This window comes from Piliocolobus tephrosceles, chromosome 1, assembly GCF_002776525.5.
Source record: "Piliocolobus tephrosceles isolate RC106 chromosome 1, ASM277652v3, whole genome shotgun sequence".
NCBI lineage: Eukaryota > Metazoa > Chordata > Mammalia > Primates > Cercopithecidae > Piliocolobus > Piliocolobus tephrosceles.
This window is the reverse complement of record NC_045434.1, coordinates 1,924,036-1,939,306: the sequence shown is the minus strand read 5'-3', so window position 1 is coordinate 1,939,306 and position 15,271 is coordinate 1,924,036. Positions and strand designations below refer to the sequence as shown.

General features: G+C 43.4%; 1 protein-coding gene across 10 annotated transcripts in view; it reads left to right on the top strand.

The window, feature by feature from the left end:
- The window catches only part of CNST (consortin, connexin sorting protein), a 107,139-nt gene that overhangs the window by 49,246 nt on the left and 42,622 nt on the right, over positions 1 to 15,271 (top strand). The window lies entirely within an intron of this gene.

Below are 15,271 nucleotides of genomic sequence, written 5' to 3'. Positions count from 1 at the left end.
TATAGTTATTTATCTCCACAAAATTTAAAAATTACTAGTGTAATGGAAATTGATGTCACAATTTTCTGTAAACTATAATAAAATGCCATTAAATGTGTTTCTCTGTGTCTTTCTTTTGACCTATTGAAAGTTCAGAGTTAACCCCTGGGCTTCTAATGCTTTCGTTCTTATATGATTTCATTAATTGCAAAGAGAATCTCTGATGTCAGTAGCTTTTAGAGAATTACAGAATATTAAAGGAGGGAGGCTTTTAAGGAAAATTTCACTGGTTTGCTTTGGCTGTTAGGCTTTCCCCCTTCTCCCACAAATATATATTTATTATTATTATTATTATTATTACTACTACTATTATTTTGAGATGGACTCTTGCTCTGTTGCCGATGCTGGAGTGCAATGGTGTGATCTCCGCTCACTGCAGCCTCTGCCTCCTGGGTTCAAGTGATTCTCTTGCCTCAGCCTCTCGAGTAGCCGGGATTACGCACCATACCTGGCTAATTTTTTGTATTTTTAGTAGGGACTGGGTTTTACCATATTGGCCAGGCTGGTCTCGGACTGCTGACCTCGTGATCTGCCTGCCTTGGCCTCCCAAAGTGCTGGGATTACAGGCGTGAGCCATCGCGCCCGGACCATTATTTTTGTTTTGCATTTAAATACGTGCCTTTATGTTTGTTAGAGAAACAAAATATGTTTATTTTCAGGCATACAGGAAAATCATATACTTCTAGTAAGAAAATCATGTGCTCTCTTATAAGGTCATGTAAATTTTGAAAATTTTTTTAGTATAGAGAACCAAAGAGTATTTTCTATTTGATAGTTGATGAATTCAGTGTGCTTGGAATGAACAGGGAAAATATGGTAAAAATTTAACCATTTTGATGTTAGCAAAAGTCAGTGTACTTCCAATGGATAAACAATGTATTTAATCGGATTTGAAAAATCCAAATATGGCGCTTGAGTTGTCTGTGGACCTGGATAAGTAGTTTTAAGGATTTGGCTAGGCATGGTGACTCACACCAGCATTTTGGGAGGCCAAAACGAGAGAGTGGCTTGAGTCCATGAGGTAAAGAACAGCCTGGGCCGGGCGCGGTGGCTCACGCCTGCAAGGCTCTAATATCGGCTGGAACCCCCGGAGCGCACTAGAAGACAGCTCAAGACCCTGTGACAGAGCAACGCGCTGTTTTCATGAGCGTCTGGGTGCAGACGCGCTGAGGCCTAAAATGGCGTCAGCCCCACGTGAGGACGGGGCAGGGCTTTTATAGTCCTCTGCAAACAGGAAGTGTCCCTGTCTGATGTAACTGCTACGTGGTACCCGGATGGCCTCTCTCTCCATCCGCAGGGGTCGGTGTCTTCCGGCCAGCCCACTTCCTGCGTCTGCTGTCTCACTGACGCACGCTGCTGGCGCAAGTGGCCTTGCGCCTTGGGACTGGGCCTGAGAAGGGAGGAGTTACTCATCCCCCCAAGCTTTCAGGCCCCGGGGATTGTTTGTCTTTTGTAGAAGAGGGAAGAGGGACGACTTTCTCAATAACTACTTCAAGCATGACATAGGGGGTGGCGTGGGCACTTCGGAAACAAAAGAAAAAACTTAATTTTGGGGATTCTTGAGAGACGGGTTGGCATCCACCGTGCCATTGTAGCAGAAGCATGGTCTGGATCGTCTGGCGGTTTACTGTGGTTTCAACAAGAGTTTTAATGGCTTTCATTATCAGTGGGATAACATGGGAGAAACAGGAGGACCCCAGTGGTGAAGATGCCCGTCCCTACCAGCGTTTTACATCCTCCTAAATTAGAGAACCACCCCCTAGAAGGTTTGCCGGGTCCCATCCCGTCCAGGTTTGGACTGGTCCTTGGGCTACTTTTCCGGTGTTTGAGGCGATTTCTAGAACCGCTTTTCCGTGATCGTCTATGTTAAGACAGCAATTGGAGATATTTAAACTCACCACAGACCCCACCGTCTTCTGCTAGGAAGTGTCTAGTGCCAGCCTGTGTTGATAAATTACCGCGCGCATTTGGTTTTGTTGTTGCGCGAACGTTTCCAGGGCTGAGGCGCTTTGGTTGGTGATGGTCTCTAGAGCAGCCTGTGGCCTGATTATTCTATTTAGCGTGTATATGGAATGACCCTGTGAACCATCCTCTGCCCAGGTGGCAGGACTGTAATATTCGATGCTCCGTTGCGGAGGCCACTCGTCCTCTTGCCGTCTTTGGCTTCCTCCTCCCTTTAAGGCCTGTTTTTCTCTGCTTATCATACACAGGGACTCTGAGGGTGTTGCCCGCCTGCTTTGGAAGTAAAAAGAAACCAGGTTTAATTGTGCCTAAGAAGCAAGTACCTTGCCAGTGATAAGGTAGCCATGAGGAAGCCTGGGTTCCACATGCCCAAAGAATCCATCAGGCAGTCCATTGTAGGCCGGTGTTCATGGGATTGTCGCATAGTGCACTTAGGCGGGCGTGTGCGGCCGAAGGGTTAGTGGTATTTATACAGTTCCAGGCCTTTGTTGACAAGACACAATTGAGGTAGCTTAAGTTAGAAGGAGACCAGGCTCCGAGGGGTAACGTTGGCCACCACTCAGCTGTGGAGGTGTTGACTGTTAGGGTTTGGTGACAGGGGTTTCGCCTGCGGGGCAGTGGGTTTTATCAGTCCACTTGTGGGATGTTCTCGCCATCCGTCTTACCGGGTTGGTAGGTGTCCAGGACTGCCGGCGTTCCTGAGGAGTGAAAGTGAGGCTGGGGTTTTGAAATGCTAGTAATTAAGGGGGATGTCTGTGCCGTGCCATGGCCACTGTTCACTCGTATGAGCTCCCCCGCACACCCAGCGATTGGGCACATTCGTGGTGAGCCAGATGTGCTTTCCTAGATGTACAGACAGGTTTTTTCCTGGCCTGGGAAGGGATACGTCTGCTCGTAGTTTTTATATAGAGGGATGGAAGTACCACGGGTGATTTTCTGATTTTCAGGGGAGTTAACTCCGGGAGGGCGCCAATAGACAACACAAGGCTGTGTGGAGCAACACGCTGTTTTAATGAGCACCTGGATGCAGACGGGCTGAGGCCTAAAATGGCGTCAGCCCCATGTGAGGACCGGTCAGGGGTTTTTCAGTCTCCTGCAAACAGGAAGTGTCCCTGTCTGATGTAACTGCTACGTGGTACCCGGATGGCCTCTCTCCATCTTCAGGGGTAGGTGTCTTCCAGCCAGCCCTCTTCCCGCTTCTGCTGTCTCACTGACACACGGTACTGGTGCAAGTGGCCTTGCACCTTGGGACTGGGCCTGAGAAGGGAGGAGTTATTCATCCCCCCATGCTTTCAGGCCCTGGGGAGAATCTTTCAAAGCTCATAATCCCAGCACTTTGGGAGGCAGAGGAAGGGGATCGTGAGGCCAAGAGATTGAGACCATCCTGGCCAAGATGGTGAAACCCCGTCTCTACTAAAAATACAAAACTTAGCCTGGTGTGGTGGCACACGCCTGTAATCCCAGCTACCCAGGAGGCTGAGGCAGGAGAATCCCTTGAACCAGGGAGGCAGAGGTTGCAGTGAGCTGAGATTGCGCCACTGCACTCCAGCCTGGCAACAGAGCAAGACTCCGTCTCAGAAAACAAAACAACAACAAACAGAACAGAACAAAACAAAACAAATAAAACAAAACCCAGCCTGGACAACATAGAGAACCTGTCTCTACAAAAAAAGAAATTTTTTTTATTAGCTGGTCATGGTGGAGGTCCCAGTTACGCGAGGCTGAGGTAGCAGTATCATCACTAGATCCAAGGAATTCGAGTTGGTATGATCCTGCCGCTCTGCTGTAACGTGGGCAGCAGAGACTCTGTCTTTAACATTTTTTAAGAAAAGAAGAGGTTTAAGAATTAGCATAACAAATTGCATGCTTGGGCAAATGTCTTACATATTTTTCGTTTTTCAAAAAGATGTTAAAGTGTAAAATGTCTAATCAAACTTCTGAGAGGAAAAATAGAGAATCCAAACATTGGTGCTGATTGATATGTTCTACATAATTTAGATTCTAAATCCCGGAAATATTTATGTGTACTAATTGTGCCTTGATTAGAAAGCCTGAAGCAAGCTCTAGGAAGTGGTGGAATCACTGTAAATGCTGTGATAAACAGAGCCCATGGGTTACCTGCTGTTACAACCTAAGCACCAAGGGATGGGAAGCCTTGGGCCTTAACAGCCTCTTGTTGGCATACATTTGTCAAATTCCACTGGAGTTTCTTGAAGTTCATTTTAAGACTGCCACCTGAAGTCAAGTCCAGTGGCTGTTCCTGTCTTCCCATCCCTGTATTGACATTGAAACCACTTACCCAACTCAGGTGCGAGAATAGTGCTGCCATGTTGTGTGCCTAGTAAATTCTGGCTGTACTTTGTATGTCACCTTATTTAATCCTTTGCCATTAGTTTACGACAAGACGGGTTGAGTGAGTCAGGTCGCTTACTTTAGGTTAACAGGGCGGCTGGACTCCAGCCTAAGCTCTTAACTGAAGTCCTGCCTCACTCCCTCTGAAGGCAGAGGATGCAGCCCAGGGGCATGGGAGGGAACCTGGCACATGGAGCACGTGGCAATTATGTCATAAATACATAATACATTCTTTTGGCCCAAGGTCAGGTCAGAAGGAAGTTGACTAATTTCCAGATTTATTACAGTCATAATACCTGTGTCTAGTGTTGAGGAAAAGGAAGGGATGTTTCCTGTTTGCTGCTTCAGTATGGTTAGCCAGTGACTGGAGGTATTTAAAAGGTGAGCACTGGCCGGGAATGGTGGCTCATGCCTTTAATGCCAGCACTTTGGGAGGCCGAGGCAGGCGGATCACCTGAGGCCAGGAGTTTGAGACCAGCCTGACCAACATGGCGAAACCCTGTCTCTACTAAAACTACAATAAATTATATGGGCATGGTGGCGGGCACCTGTAATCCCAGCTACTTAGGAGGCTGAAGCAGGAGAATCACTTGAACCTGGGAGGCAGAGGCTGCAGTGAGCCGAGATCATGCCACTGCACTCCAGCCTGGCAACAAGAACGAAACTCTGTCCCGCCCCGCCAAAAAAAAGGTGAGCATTGTCCTTCACTCTCCTTTCCATTTTCATGGCATTGATCAGAACCTTCGAGGATGAAAGAAAGAGGGAGCGCGGCAGAGAGATTCTCGCACAGGAACTACATCAACCGTGTGTTAAAATTTATTTCTGATCTGCCTTCCAAAATTATGCCCAAGATATACATCAGCGTTAATGGGTAAGGCAGTTTGAGGAATTCGGTTGTACAGTGACTCAAAGACTAATAACATGAAATCACAGAACTGAAGGCATTTTTTCTGTACATAAATTTGCCGTTTTAACCATTTCACTCTATAGTTCAGTGGCGTTAATTACATTCATAGTGTTATACAACCATCATTTGTATCTATTTCTAAAACTTTTATCTCCCCAAACAGAATCTCTGTGCCATTAAACAATAACTCCCAGCCGGGCGCAGTGGCTCAGGCCTGTAAGCCCAGCACTTTGGGAGGCCAAGGTGGGTGGATCATGAGGTCAGGATTTCAAGACTGGCCTGGTCAAGGTGGTAAAACCCCGTCTCTACTAAAAATACAAAAAATTAGGCAGGCGTGGTAGCGAGCACCTGTAATCACAGCTACTTGGGAGGCTGAGGCAAAGAATTGCTTGAACCCGGGAGGTGGAGGTTGCAGTGAGCTGAGATCGTGCCACTGCACTCCAGCCTGGGCGACACAGTGAGATTCCATCTCAAAAACAAAAAACAAAAAAAACTCCCCCATTCTTTTTTATGTTTTCCGTCTCTTTATTGATATTCTCATTTTTTCCTACATTGTCTTCCTGATTTCCTTTAGTTCTTCATCTATGGTTTCTTTTAAGACAGTTAATTTAAATCCTTTGCCCAGGAAATTCAATGCCTGTGCTTCTTCTGGAATGTTTTCTGTCTACGTATTTCTAAAGCGGACACTGATGTATTACACTGTGGTAACTCTGGAAATCAGGGTCTCTCCCCTTTGCTCAGGGTTGGCAGTTCTTGATTGCTGAAGCCTTAGCTTATGTTTCTTTTCCAGTCTTTCAGATTGGCTCTGTGCTCGGGTACTCCTTTAACACCAGCCAGGTCATTTATAACTCTGCCCCAGCCCTCACTTCTGCTTGCACTAAGTGTATGGGTCTTCTCTGGCCCTTTCTAAGCACGTGTCATGTCCTGAGCTGTCACGTGTAGCTTTCTGAATTCTCCAGTCTACACAAACATTTTTGAATGCCCTGATTTCCCAAGGAAGCAATCTTCCCGACTTTTGTCCCCTGGCTTTAGATTGTCTAGTTTATGTCTCAACCATAATTTTTTTGCCCCCACCTTGGCTGTGGGTTTTTGATCACCTGACAGTATTTTCCAGCAACACCCGCTGCTTTTGTGCTCTGAACCTGTTCTGAGTTTTGCAACAGAGAGGTGAGTGCCTTGTTTCAGTCTTTAGGTAGCCCCAGGCAGATTAGAGCAAACATAGTGATTTGCAAGTAAGATCTACTCTGCTCCCTTCAAAAGCAAGTACGGGAGTTCCATACTGGGAACGGGGGCTGCTGTTGAGCTGGGGAAAGCGGTGAGGTAAGGGCAAGTAAAAACACCCAAAGGTTTGCTACTCTTTTGACATTGCCTTTCTGTTGATTCGGTGGTCACTGTCTTGTTCAGGTATACCTTTGTTTTCCAGAGTTCTAAGAAAGTTACTTCTTACAGTTCTGGATGTTGTTGTTTTTTTAAATTTAATACTTCTGTGAAGGCCTCAGAGTTTGAAACTGCCCGTTCCGCCATTTTGCTTAGCACTCAAGGCCTTTTCATTTTAGGGCTTCCAGTAGCAAGAACTATGTCCAGACGGATGGAATCAGATCAAACTGCTCTGAAAGAGTACTGCTATTTCATATTTTTATACAAAAGCATATTTTAGATAAGGATATCATTGATTTAGAAACTCGAACCAGTTAATCTTTGGGAAGTAATATTATCTCTGTTTTAGAGATGGAAAAAAACAGCACAGACATTGAAGTCTCAAGACAGTGGTTGAGATAGAGTTAAAATAATAAAGCTGTAGGAAAACAGTTAAACATAGAATTACCATTTAATCCAGCCATTAACTTCTAGGTATATATCCAGAAGAATAGAGAGCAAGGACGCAAGCAGATACTTGTACACTAAGGTTCATAGCAGCATTATTCACAGTAGCAAAAAAGGTAGAAACAATCCAGGTGTTCGTCAGCCGATGAATGGATAAACAAGATGTAGTATATACACATCATGAAATGTTCAGATTTTAGAAGGAATGCTAATCTGATACATGCTACATGTGGATGGATGGATGCTACAGCACAGATAAACCTGGAAGACACTGTGCTAAGTGAAGGAAACCAGACACAAAAGGACAGATATTTTATGATTCCACTTATATAAGGTACGTAGACAAGACAAATTCATAGAGACAGGAGGTAGAATAGAGGTTTCCAGAGCTGGAGTGAAGGGGAATGAAGAATTAGTATTTTATGGGCACTGACTTTCTCTTTGGGATGATGGAAAGTTTTGGAAATGGACAGTGGTGATGATTGAACAGCGTCGTGAATGTATTTATTTATTTATTTATTTATTTATTTATTTATTTATTTATTTATTTAAGACAGAGTTTTGCTCTTGTTGCCCAGGCTAGAGTTTAGTGGCACGATCTCGGCTCACTGCAACCTCTGCCTCCCGGGTTCAAGCGATTTTTCTGCCTCAGCCTCCCGAGTAGCTGGGATTACAGGTGCACACCACCACGCCCAGCTAATTTTTTGTATTTTTAGTAGAGACAGGGTTTCGCCACGTTGGGCAGGCTGGTTTTGAACTCCTGACCTCAGGTGATCCACCCGTCTCAGCCTCTCAAAGTGCTGGGATTACAGGCATGAGTCACCACGACTAGCCATGAATGTGTTTAATGCCACTGAATTGTATACTTTAAAATGATTAAAATGTTAAATTTTGTGTTAGGTTTTTAAAAAAAAATAGCCCCCCAAATCATAACAGGTCAGGCACAGTGGTTCGAGCCAATAATCCTAGCACTTTGGGAGGCCAAGGCGGGCGGATTGCTTAAGCCCAGGAATTGGACACCAGCCTGAGCCACATGGCGAAACCCCATCTCTACAAAAAATACATACAAAAATTAGCCAGGGGGTATGCACTTGTCCCAGCTACTTCATAGGCTGAGGTGGGAGGATCACTTGAACTGGGGAGGTCGAGGCTGCAGTGAGCCATGATTGCACCACTGTACTCCAGCCTGGGTGATAGAGCGAGACCCTGTCTCCAAAAATATATATGTAACACTCCAAACTCAGTGTTAGGGACATACAAAGCTTAACTGATTGAAATTTGCTGAGTTTTAAAACATAGGTCCCGAGCATTTTTTATTTAGTATATGCCAACCACCGTGTGGTACATGCTTTGTGTGGAGTATCTCAGTTACTCCGTACCACAATCTTATTAAGCATAATACAGTTAGCTCCAATTTATAGATGAGGGATCTGAAGCACAGAGAGATTAAGTAACTTGCCCAATGTCATTGCTAAAAAGTATATCACTGGGATAAATTACATCCCAGGCCTTCATCCCAGGTAGTCTGACTTCAGACTTAGCGTCTAATGGTTAAACTGTACTATCTCACTTTTGCTGAACTTTAAAAGTGTGCTTAAAGCAATACATGACTTTCCACAATTTGCCACAGAACAATTATTGCACATTCCTTTCCTCTGGGTGTGTTGGTGGCTGTGATTCCTGCCTGCCAGCCTCCGCAAGACAAAACATGATCAGAGAAAAGGTGGATGGTTCACTCTTAGGGGAAGTCGTGGATTTGGGTTTGTTTCAGTAGTTGTCTCTGAATAATGGCATAACCTTCTCTCAAGAGTTTTAATTTGATTTGTTTCCTTGCAGTGAAAGGAAGCTTTAACACTTGGATCAAAGAAAGTATTTTTATAAAAGCTGCAAAGATAATTTTGAATGATAGAGTACTTGTACTCTGAATAGTAGTATACAGTATTTGATCTGTATGAGGCATTTTTTTTATTCTTTCTTTCTTTCTCTCTCTCCCGCTCCCTCTCCCCCACCTCCTCCCCTTGTCCCTCTCCTCCTCCTCCCCCTGTCCCTCTCCTCCTCTCCCTTTCTCCCTCTCCCCTGTCTGTGCTGCTTCTCCTCTCCCCCTCCCCTTCTCCCTCTGCTGAGTCTAGCTTTGTCTCCCAGGCTGGAGTGCAGTGGCCTGATCTCGGCTCCCTGCAACCTCCACCTCCCAGGTTCAAGCAATTCTCCTGCCTCAGCCTCCCAAGTAGCTGGAACTACAGGTGCGCACCACCATGCCCAGCTAATTTTTTGTATTTTTAGTACAAATAGGTTTTACCATGCTGGCCAGGCTGGTCTCGAACTCCTGACCTCAGGTGATCCACTCACCTCGGCCTCCCAAAGTGCCGGGCTTACAGACATGAGCCACTGCGCCTGGCCAGTATGAGGCCTTTAAATAACCCTTCCCTATCCTCAAAAATGCCCGTCAGCTTAGTTTATGTCATCAGTAACACTGCAGGTTGACTATCCCTTATCCAAAATGCTTGAGATTAGAAGTGTTTCAGATTACAGATTTTCTCTTTGGATTATGGAATATTTGCATGTATATAATGAGATATTTTGAGGATGGGACCCAAGTCTAAACACAACTTTATGTTTCATATACCCACTCTGTATTTAGAGACTGAAGGTAATTTTATACAATATTTTAAAATAATTTTATGCATGAAATCAAGCCTTGACTGTAACCTCTCATGTGAAGTTAGGTATAGAATTTTCTCCATGTGGCATCTTGTCAGCACTAAAGAAGTTTCAGGTTTTGGAGCATGTCGGATTTCAGATGTACAGATCAGGGATGCTTAATCTGTATCATCATAAATATAATAATTGCCACTCTTTACCTAGGCCTTGGTGTTTTCTGTGTGCCATCTTTCCAGTCCCCATTTTGACTGCAATAATTTTTGCAGTCAAATTAAATAAGACCTAATTTAAGACCTGTCAACTTCATTAAGCTCTAAAATGGAGATGACAGTTCACGTGTACCTACTGAGGTTTTCAGAGGTGGAGATTCTTTTTTTTTTTTTTTTGAGACAGAGTTTCTGCTCTTGTTGCCCAGTCTGGAGTGCAATGGCACGATCTCGGCTCACCGCAATCTCCACCTCCCAGGTTCAAGCTATTCTCCTGCCTCAGCCTCCTGAGTAGCTGGGATTACAGGCATGGGCTACCATGACAGGCTAATTTTGTATTTTTAGTAGAGATAGGAGTCTCTCTCTCTGCAACCTCCACTTCCTGGGTTCTAGCGATTCTCCTGCCTCACCCTCCTGAGTAGCTGGGATTACAGGTGTGCGCCACCACACCCAGCTAATTTTTGTATTTTTAGTGGAGACGGGATTTCACCATGTTGGTCACACTGGTCTCGAACTCCTGACCTCGTGATCCGCCCACCTCGGCCTCCCAAAGTGCTGGGATTGCAGGTGTGAGCCACCATGCCCAGCTGACTGCAATAATTTTTTATTTTCTTAATTACTCACTAGAGTACCAGCTGTGAGATTTTGCCCTTCAACATCCAGTCACATCATTTTCCCTGTAATGCAGAGAAATGGTTATATCCTTTAGTTATGTTCACAGATGGCAGATCAGTGCTAGATTATTAAAAGGAACATGAATGTCAGAGGGCATTCCTAGTGTTTTAAGGTAAAAGTCATTAAAGGATACTACTGTATTGTTTTACAAAATGCCTCTTGACCACTATCAGAGATAGATTCTAAGCTAAGTGGAACAGTTATATGTTAGAACTGACACAGAATTTGGGTGGTGTGATCAATTGAATAAAATTTCTCAAGGTAATTTCCCCAGTCTTTGGCCCATGGTTATTACAAATAATTTTTAAAAACAAATAAAACCTCTTCACAGCTACTCAGGAGGTTAGGCAGGAGAATAGCTTGAACCTGGGAGGTGGAGGTTGTGGTGAGCCAAGATTGTGCCATTGAACTCCAGACTGGGCAACAAGAGCAGAAACTCTGTCTCAAAAAAAAAGAAACCCCATCTCTGAAAACCTCAGTAGGTACATGTAAACTGTCATCTCCGTTTTAGAGCTTAATGAAGTCGACAGGTCTTAAATTAGGTCTTATGAATGTGCCTGTTACTGTCTTTAAATATTTGTAAAATAACATCATCAAGTTATTTAATGGGTAGTTTTTACTATAAGTCACTTGGCTTCCACAGATGACAATAAGTAGAAGTTTTTGTTCTTGTTAGCCGTATGGATTCATATGTGGCAACAGAAAGCTTCATTTATATTGAGTGAGATTTTGTAGGGAATTACATGGAGGCGGTATGTTTTCATTTGGTTTTTCTCCTTAACTGTAAATATCTCTTGAAAACCTTTTGTGTATTAGAAGGAATTTTAGGTCAGACATGGTGGCTGGCGCCTATAATCCCAGCATTTTGGGAGGCCAAGATGGGAGGACCAATTGAGGCCAGAAGTTGAAGACAAGCCTGGGCAACATAGCAAAACACCACCCCCACTGCTCCCCAGAAAATTTAAAAATCATCCGGGCTTGGTGTTGTGTGCCTGAGGTTCTAGCTACTCGGGAGGCTGAGGTGGGAGAGTCGCTTGAGCCTGGGAGGTTGAGGCTTCAGTGAGTCATGATTGTGCCACCACACTCCAGCCTGAGCAACAGGATGAGACTTATTTTTTTCTTTTTTCTTTTTTGTGACGGAACCTCATTCTGTTGCCAGACGGGAGTGCAGTGGCCCAGTCTTGGCTCACTGCAACTTTTGTCTCCCAGGTTCAAGCAATTCTCCTGCCTCACCCTCCTGAGTAGCTGGGACTACATGCATACGCCACCACGCCTGGCTAATTTTTGTATTTGTAGTAGAGACGGGGTTTTACCACGTTGGCCAGGATGGTCTCAGTCTCTTGACCTCTTGATCCACCGACTTCGGCCTCCCAAAGTGCTGGGATTAGAGCCACCGCGCCTGGCCAAGACTCATTTTTTTCAAGCAAAACTTTGTAACATTCATGTGACATCTAACGTAATTACAAAATTGTTTTGAAATTCACATGGAAAAATACTAAAATTTCCATGTTACATCATGAATGCTTTATTAATATTATTTTTAAATCTTAGTATATCATAAAGATACACAATTCACAATTGTCAACTCACAGCACATCAGTCTAAGTACTCCTGATTATGCTAATGTTTATTTTCTTTATTATTGCTTTTATTAAAAATAAGCTCATAGAATATTATCCCATACTAAAAATAAATAAACTATCAAGCATTAAAAGACAGAGGAAAATTTAATGCATGTTACTAAGTGAAAGAAAGGCTGAATTTAGGTCAGACATGGTGGCTGGCACCTGTAATCCCAGCATTTTGGGAGGCCAAGATGGGAGGACCAATTGAGGCCAGAAGTTGAAGACAAGCCTGGGCAACATAACAAGACACTGCCCCCCTGCCCCCCAGAAAATTTAAAAATCATCCGGGTTTGGTGTTGTGTGCCTGTGGTTCCAGCTACTCAGGAGGCTGAGGTGGGAGGGTCAATCTGAAAAGGCTACATACTGTATGATAAAGTATGAAAAAATATATACAAGCTCAATGATGTTCAAACCTACAGTATTGGTGAATAATAACCTAAGCAATTTAATACTCCAACCTAGTTCTTATAACTCCAATTATTCACTGTGACATGAGTAATATAAACTTTATTCGCTTTAACTACCCTTTCCTCTGAATCTTTGTCCTCAAATTGGACTTGTCTCAGAACTGCTTTACCAATCTTGTGACCTTTTTCATTTAAGTGACAATAAAGCTGTTTTTCAGGCTGAGACTTAGGAGCGCTCCTGCTTTTTGCATGCACTATCTCATTTAATCCTCACAATACTATTATAAGGTAGATGCAATAGCCCCCATGTTACAGAGGAAAAAGTAGAGGATCAAAGAGATTAACTTGCCAAAAGTACAGCTAATAAGTAGGTGAAGCAAGCTGGGAACTTAGGGCTGCCTTAATATCCATGTCCTTCTTCCAACTCTGGGCAACAGTTTTCTAATTTGAGTTCTTTACCCCATTAATGTTGTGAAACTAAAAACACCATAATTTAAGTGGCTTAAAATTGCAAGTAACCAGAATATGGCTAAATGTTACTTTCCTATTTTGTATGTGCCTAAAGTAAATTATGTCCTTGGTCATTTGATAACATGTATAACAATTCATGTGATTATTTGAGTCACGATAGAATTCTAAAAGCTTGGCAGAACTAGAAACAAAAACCTACTCCTTGGTAGGGAGTATTGCAGCATTCTCCTTGCAAGGACGTTCAGTTTTCTTGCCTGAAAAGCAAACACGCCACTATTTATATAGTCTACAATCTAGGCAAGGGAGGAACAGTGGTTTTAAAAATATATAGAGAAAGGAATTAGAGGATACTTGTACTAGGTGGGTAACCTTACCTTCCATTGTCATAAGTAGTTGCTCAAGCTTCTTCACAGTAATGGTCTGCATTTCTCATGTAGCGACATCTCTGGAGATTTTGGATGTTTTTGATGGTCAGAACTAGGAGGGATGGACCTGAGAACTTCTCTATGCAATCTCTTTGTTTTAGATAAGGAAACTGTATAGATCAGCGAGTAAAATGTCTAATCCAAGGTCTCTTGGAAAAATAATAGCAGAAAAGAGCAAGTCTCTTTGCTCCTTTTCCATTGCTCTCTGATTTTAATATTACTGTCCCAGCAAGGAATGTCATCTCTAGGTAAGATGGTTTTGTATAGTAATAGTTATCTCTGAAGCCCATGTTGTTTAAGGCCTGGCAGATAATCCTTTTGTAGTATGAGTCTTGTAAGTTTTGCTAATGTCTTCAATGATTTAGTGTGACCCATCTGAGCCTAGATCATATTTTTCTTCCCCTCCCTACACTTGGTGATTAAAGTACGATATTCTTTCTAATTGCCCATTAGTCCCCTGCTGCTCTTGGAATCCTTAGACTTCTGTGGGCTTTTGGAGCTTCTGCTGATATGTTTCATGAATAATAGTTCCCCTTCTGTTGAAGTTTCTCTGGTTACATCATTTTGTTTACCAATGTATTGCTTTTTAATAAACTATACATATCGGTAACATTGAATATTAAAGTAAGTGATCAAATGGATCAAGCAGGAAACTTGACCATTACAAATCGATGCTAACTAAATAACTGAGATCATCACAATGCAGGTTACTATTTTCATTATCCAGGACCCTTTTTTGATCTCCTTTAGGAAAGGGAGTCATCAATTCTGTCCTTTTTCCTTACCTTTGAAAGTTCATCCTTCTTTGGCAATAGTCCTCAAGGGTTTTATTTAGCTCCCTTTTACTAAAAATGAGCATTACAATATCTCATCTGTTTTTTACAAAGAAGCCTGGAGTAATGCCCTGATAACTATAGGGGAATAATGTCATCAACAAAAGAATAGAATTTGGGAAGCTGAACTTAATCACAGTCTGTATGAGATTAAATGTCTTGGGCACAGCAGTGTGGCTGGAGAAAAGGGAAAGAAAACACTAATTCTCTTAGTTTCTTTGTAGTTCTCCATGGAAAACTCCTTTACCCACATTGGCACCCTTTTGGTCTTGCTACTATGGTAGTTAGAAAATTAGAAAGCAGAAGAATCACCTATGTTTTTAGAAATACCCTAAAAAATGGCAGGCCATCACTGGGCCTTGTACTTCTAATGGCCAAAATGTATAGCGACATAAAGTGTCTAGAAGAGAATTCTCCGAAATCCAAGTAATCACTGTGGGTGGTTTTTTAAAGAAGCACAGCACGTGGGATTGTAGTGCTGAAGACAGCGTGCTGGATATCACTGGAATAACCCCTCTACTGCCAGAGTTGATCTGAAGTAGAAGATGACGTCTTCTACCAGTTACTATACTGCAGCCTAGCCGAATATCAGGTTCAGAGGAAAGTAACTTGACTTCAAGCTCATGTTATAGGGAAAGATATGGATTTTATTAGAGTAGGATGGGCTCTGGGCACACTGCACAGGGAGGACAGCTTCAGTTGTGGTATATACACGACGGGCTCTGGGCACACTGCAGGGAGGACGGCTTCAGTCGTGGTGTACACACGACGGGCTCTGGGCACACTGCAGGGAGGACAGCTTCAGTCGTGGTGTATACACGACGGGCTCTGGGCACACTACAGGGAGGACGGCTTCAGTCGTGGTGTATACACGACGGGCTCTGGGC